At 30.0% G+C, this 7,118-nt stretch overlaps 1 long non-coding RNA gene across 1 annotated transcript; it reads left to right on the forward strand.

Moving 5' to 3' along the window:
* The first annotated feature begins 2,324 nt into the window (after nucleotides 1-2,324).
* On the forward strand, nucleotides 2,325-2,859 carry LOC107061501 (uncharacterized). Its single transcript, XR_001474019.1, has 2 exons — nucleotides 2,325-2,463; nucleotides 2,679-2,859. It is a non-coding gene; the product is annotated as an uncharacterized lncRNA (long non-coding RNA).
* The last annotated feature ends 4,259 nt before the right edge of the window (nucleotides 2,860-7,118 follow it).

A 7,118-nucleotide genomic window follows, 5' to 3' on the forward strand; every position in this document is an offset into this window, starting at 1 on the left:
ACAACCTAAAGTTTAATATTCTACAATAATTCAAGATTTCTAACGTTTCACACCCTAAAGTTTTAAAATCTTACAAAAATTCAAGTTCTCTAAAGTTCACAACTTAAAGTTCTAAAATCCTACAAGAATTCAAGATTTCTAACGCTCACAATATTATAAAGTTCTAAAATCCTACAAAAATTCAAGTTCTCTAAAGTTCACAACTTAAAGTTTTAAAGTCCCACAATAATTCAAGATTTCTAAAGTTCACAACCTAAAGTTCTAAAATCCTATAATAATTCAAGATTTCCAAAGTTCACTCACAACTTAAAGTTCTAAAATCCTACAATAATTCAAGATTCCTAACATTCACAACCTTATGAAGTTCTAAAATCCTACAAAAATTCAAGTTCATATCTAATTTCTAGAATTTCTAAGTTCAAGAATATAATTCAAGTAACCCAATTTTCAACAACAATATAATATATAAGCACAAATACAATGACAAATTGAAAAATTCAACTAATCTCTAACTTCTAACTTCTAATTATTTGTTAGTTCTAACTTCTAATACTTAATTTACAATCATATTTAAAAATCCTCAATTTAAAAGACAACTAATCCTAAAATCTAAAAGCTTCAATTCTCGGCTAGCTTCTAATTATTTGTTAGTTCTAACTTCTAATACTTAATTTACAATCATATTTAAAAATCCTCAATTTAAAAGAAAACTAATCCTAAAATCTAAAATCTTCAATTCTCTCCCTAACTAACAATAATCAAATGTACAAATTAACAATTGAATAACACAATTCTTCAAACTAAAAAAATATACAAACTAAGAAATCAAATATAATTACTAGAATTGAAAAAAAAACTAAAATTAAACTCTAAATTTAAGTTCTCAAAAGTTCACAACTTAAAGTTCTAAAATCCTACAATAATTCAAGATTCCTAACATTCACAACCTTATGAAGTTCTAAAATCCTACAAAAATTCAAGTTCATGTCTAATTTCTAAAATTAATTCTATATAAACTTCAAATTCAAGAATTTCTAAGTTCAAGAATTCAAGTAACCTAATTTCAACTTTCATATATTATATATCCAATATTTTTCTAACTTTAAAGTAATCTAACTTTCATGTACAATCTAATATTTTTCTAACTTCAACTTTTAAAAAAATAAAATTCAAGAACTTCTAAGTTGAAAATTCAACTAATCTAATTTCGACTTCATATACTAATATTTTTGTAACTTCAAAGTAATCTAACTTTCATATACAATTCAATGTTTTTCTAACTTCAACCGTCAAACATACAAAATTCAAGAATTTCAAAGTTGGAAAATGCAACTAATCTAACTTCTAACTTCTAACTTCTAATTATTTGTTAGTTCTAACTTCTAATACTCAATTCACAATTATATTTTTTTTTTTAAAACAATTTAGAAGAAAACCCTAAAATCAAAAATCTCCAATTCTCTCCTAACTAACAATAATCAAATATAGAAGTTAGCAATTGACTAACATAATTCATCAAACTAAAACAATATACTAATTTATAACAAATAAAATATTACTAGAATTGAAAAAAAACTAAAATTAAATTCTAACCTTAACAAGCTAAGGAAAAGAGGCAGTGAGGACGACGGGTGGCGGCGCCGACGGGGTAAGGCGATGACGGGACTAATGCTCAAGGAGAGAAGGGCGAAGGCGGTGTGGGGCGGCGGCGGCGCAATAGCTTGATTTTAGAGAGAAGGGAGAGAAGAGAGAGAAAGAGAGATGGGAAAATGGGGGGAAAACCCGTTTTTGGTTCAACTTAATTTAAAAAAAGCGACGGACAATGTCTCTTTGTCCGTTGCTTTTTTAAAAATATTTGACCAAAATTTTGACTAAAAAAGCGACGGACTAAGAGACGTTGTCCGTCGCTTTTTAAAAATATTTGACTAGAATTTTGACCAAAAAGCGACGGACTAAGAGATGCCGTCCGTCGCTTTTTTAAAAAACTAATTAATAAAATAAAGTAAATTAAAAATGAAGGACAACATGATTATTGTTTAATTTATAAATAATTATTTTTATTAAAAAGCGACGAATAGCGTCTCTATATATATTAAATAAATAATAATTAATTATGTATATATTTAGGGCAAAAATCCGCGAAAAAAAGCCACGGACTAAAAGATGTTGTCCGACACTTTTTTGTAAAATAATTTTAAAAATAATTATTTTTATTAAAAGCGACGGACGGCATCTCTTAGTCCGACACTTTTTTGGAGCGACGCTGTCCGTCGCTTTTTCTTCCGTCGTTTTTTAGCAGTTTTTTAGTAGTGTATAGAGGAAATTAGGCCGCTACAGCGGGCTGCACGAAATTCAAAGTTATTTTCAGACCTAAAACGTTATTTTACTCCCAAAACTCATCCAAGGTCATGCTTGGGCAAGGGAGGAGTGATTTATTCAGTTTTTCAGATTTTCTTCTTCAAGGTAAGTCCTTCCATCAATCTAACACTCGTGTGATTCTTTAGTCCTTAGAAAATATAGTTGTGGTCCTAGGAGATGGTTTGAATTCATTCTAAGGTAGGGAATATCCTATTTTATGAGGATTTTAGGATGTAAGACCTTGGGCTAATCTTAAGAATGTTTATTTTTGATTTATTTATCATATATTACTTGTATAACCATGAAATTTATAATTCTAGGTGAATTATTGGTGGCAAAGCCTTGGAATGGGTGGAAAAATCATATGAGGTTGGCCTAAGATTTGAGATTTGAATATAATCTAGAAATATTTAGGCCATTTGTGATTGATTTTGTATTATACTATTATTTTAGACCAAGAACAAACTAAAGTTTCACAAAAGAAGTCAAGATTCGCGATCAGACTTCTGCAGTAATTGTTTAATAATAATTTAATATATACTTTATATACTTATATACCTAGGGGTAAAAGTGAAAGCATCATAATTCCTAACGGATTAACGGTTTATCCAATAAGGAATTGAATAATTCATCCCCGAACTGATAAGGAAATTGAGTAATCCATCATCCGAGAAATAGTTAATTGTAAAAAATGTATCCGTTTCTCAATCATTTACCTGATAACCCAATACAAATAAGTTAATAAATTAACTTTGTAATTACTAACTTTTTTATTATGGTTAAATTTCAAGTACCCTTACTATAATGCTATATAATGCTTACTTACTATATTCCCTTAGTTAAGAGACGTTGAGAAGATAATCCAAACCTGAGAAGTTTTGGCTTAATTTAAACTAGTAGGAGAGGATAAGATGAAAACAAATTTTATGGGTGGGGTTTGCTTTAGGGAAAAGGAGATGAAATAAATGTCAAACTTAAATGATAGGTTGTTGGATATAAAGTCTGAGGAGATGAGTGGATAACCCAATAAAGCACATAACATTATTGTAGAGAACTTATGGACATTAATGTCTCATTCAATCATATCCAAATAATTAACGTGAGGCTCCACCTTAATTATATTCTAGTAGACCAGTACCATGCTTATGTTTCATCTCAATTATTGTGAGATAGTTAAAATTTCTTCATAATTAATCAAACGGTAATGCTAAATGGCCAGAAAATTTGGTCAGAATTTGGCCAGAAAAATAAAAAATCTATTATATCTTTTTTATTTTAAAATAAATTAATCTTTTTTCCATTTTTTAGTTAAAAAGTATTGAAGTTAAAAGTATAAAAATGTTCAAAAAGGTAAAATAGCATTAATAAAATATCATTCTGGTCAAATTCTGGCCAAGAGGATTTTTCCTTAATTAAAAATATTGAATTTGAGTCATGAATGCAAAAATAATATTGTTATGAACGCTATTGTTGCTCCCAAGGGTCATGCAATGCGTGGATTTGAATTAATTGAAGTTATATACGAATATCAGATATTGAGTAAAAAATCAAATTAATACATGAGACTACTCCCGCTGATTCATTATAAGTGGTATTTTAAATTTGGACACATGACCCTTTACACTTTGTTTAGATGATTGTTATGTATTTGATTAATCATGTAGCATATTGTATAGTATTGTATCGTATTATTTTAATTAATCTTATATTCGGATAGATTGTATCATTTTTTGTCGTTTCATAATGTCACACACGCCAATTTGAAGGATTATTAAATAATAAGTAAATAAAAAATAAAAAAAGGTAACGACACAATCATACTGAATCAATTGTTACACAAAATGAGACTTTTTATCGGTACCTAACGATAAATTTAACGATACAATACAATAAAATTTAAATAACAATAAAATAAATATTTTATTTAATCTTGCAATACAATACAATAAGTAACAACTACCTAAACAAGTTGTTAAGAAATCTATTCACCTCTACAAAATAAGAAATATTTTTATTTATTTTTAATTAAATAATACACCCTCTCTCTCATATTACCTATTCACATTACTAAAAAAAAGTTGTCTCATATTTCTTATCCATTTACAAAACTCAAGATTGAATTGATTAATTTGTTTTCCTTTAAAATTAATTCTTTTAAAAGTATAAATATTGTAAAGTTTCAAAAAAAGTTCTTCTATTATTAATCTAGATATTCATGGATACAGAACATAAATCATTGTATTAAAAAGGGTTAAAAGGTAAATTGATTTAAGAAAAATATACTTCGTATTTATGATTTCTTAAAGAGTATGTATACCAAAAAAAAAATAGACAAATAATATAAAATAGAATAGGTAGCTATTTGATATCTTTCTTGATTACATAAAATTCTACTTATCGAAATAGAATAAATTAAAAAGAAGACAATTGATACCTCCATAATAACGAGAAACACTAATACTTATTTTGAATCAAAATAAAAAGTAAAAACACCACTTACTATATAATAAAAAGAATAATAAATAATTACTTTAATTCCAAGTCAGTTTCGACCCGACTCCTTTAATATGTGTGGATAACATCTTACCCTATTGTTCGCATATTGTTGAGCACTATAATAAAAAGGATAATTTCAAAAGCACACAATTAACTAATTTATTTTACAAAAATAAGTTTAAAATTTACATTACAAATTTTAGCCCAAAATATAATAACTTATTTTTGATTAAAAAAAAAAGAAAAATATTCTTATCGTTATAACAGTCTGCAAGCAATTCATGTGATCTTCCTTTCACTATTTCATTATATTCTAACGAGAAAATGGTCTAAAACCCCCCAACCTATACCCGAAATCTCAACTACATACTCTAACTTTACAGGTGTCCTATTACCCACCTGAAATTTTTATTTCTCTATTTTATACACACCTGAGTGCTGACCTCAACACATAAACCAAATAATTAGGCCTGCGTGATTTCACGCGCTGGGTCCCCCGCCTCTTCAACTCCCATTTGTTGTTTTTTCCCTCATTTCCCTCTTAAAACGTAAAAGAACAAAAAAAAAATCTCATTTTCAATCCTTCTCCATTAGCAATGCGCTCTGGTAACGAAGAGCGCAGGTTGACAGTTCCACTAAAATGGCCATAGCGCCGCCAGCGACGGTCAGACGACCTTCAGACCAATGCGAAAATATACCCATGGAGGAGATGGATATTCTCAAAAAAAATCCTCTTTTCTCATTTTCAATCCTTCTCCATTAGCAATGCCCTCTGTAAACTAAGAGCTTAGGTTGACAATTCCACCGGAATGGCCATAGCGCTGCCGGCGACGGTCAGACGACCTTCAGACCAATGCGAAAATATACCCATGGAGGAGATGGATATTCTCCAACAAGAATCACCTTCAAATTCCAACCACAGCTCCTCGAATTTGAATTACAATCCAGCGATCACTGTTCATCTTTCGGAGAAGGAGTTAAAGTGGGAGCAAGAAATTATTTCCCTAGCCAAATCTGGAGTGATTCAGATCGTTCCAGTTGATGGAATGGAATCTACACCTCAAAATCTACCTAATACTACAAAATCACAACATTCTATCTTACCGTTTGAGAGATCTGCTTAGGTGATTTTGGAGGGAGAATCGCCAAAATTGCCTCTCAACTCAAACAGAGTTTCGCCGGCGATAACTGAGATTCAGGGGAAACAAATCACTATGATGGAATCCCCTCAGCCCAGCGCACCCAATTATGTAAGTAAAATCGATATGAACAGAGGTTGTAATTCAGGCGAACTAGCCGGAGCTCAGGCAAACAAAATTTTGGAAGTCTGCTCAAAATTTTGGGTCCCGAATTTAATTTCGACCAAGAAGTTTGCAAATTCAGCAAAATTCCGTGTTTGCATCTCACTACAACGTTGAGCATTGGGTCTGATTCATCCATACAAAGCTTATTCAAGTTTTCATTTGCCATTTTTGATGAATTTCGAGAAAATTCAAAATTCAAATTAGAGACCTAAATAAGAAATTAGAACAGATTACAAACCTTAAATTCAAGATTTGAAGTAGAAATGAACATTAACAACTAAACCCTACTTAATTTTGAGAGGAAATTGTGATTTATTTATAAAAGGAACAAGGGTTAATGATGGGGAAGAAGAAATAATGGTTTATTTAAAGGTGGGGAAGATGACCGTTGGAGAAGGAGGATTTTTCGTCAAAATTAACCTTCTAACGCGCCTAGAGGAGGTGAGAACACCTCCCATGACAGGTCAACACTTAGGTGTGTATAAAATAGAGAAATAAAAAGTTCAGGTGGGTAATAGGACACCCGTAAAGTTGGAGTGTGTAGTTGGGATTTCGGGTATAGATTGAGGGGTTTTAGACCATTTTCTCTATTCTAATAATAGTGTTTAATTATATATAAGAAAAACAACATTGTACCTCGATATACAATAATATACAAAACTTTTTTTACAACAATATTTAAAATTATGATATACAATATCATATGCCCAATATACAACATTATATAAATTATAAGGGGTGTTTTGTCACAACCCTAACCCACCCAAACTATAATATCTTATTGGGAAAATTACGCGGTTAAGCAAATTTATACTACTTAATTAGTCATCATAGCTATAGTTTGGTATAATTACCACTCGTGACTAACATTAACCATTAATTATGTGGGCTGACTTCGAGTTTGTATAATTATTCACGTTTGTATAATTCGCCACATATGTATAATTCGCAACAAATAAT

This window comes from Solanum tuberosum, unplaced genomic scaffold, assembly GCF_000226075.1.
Source record: "Solanum tuberosum cultivar DM 1-3 516 R44 unplaced genomic scaffold, SolTub_3.0 scf00145, whole genome shotgun sequence".
Taxonomy (NCBI): Eukaryota; Viridiplantae; Streptophyta; class Magnoliopsida; order Solanales; family Solanaceae; genus Solanum; species Solanum tuberosum.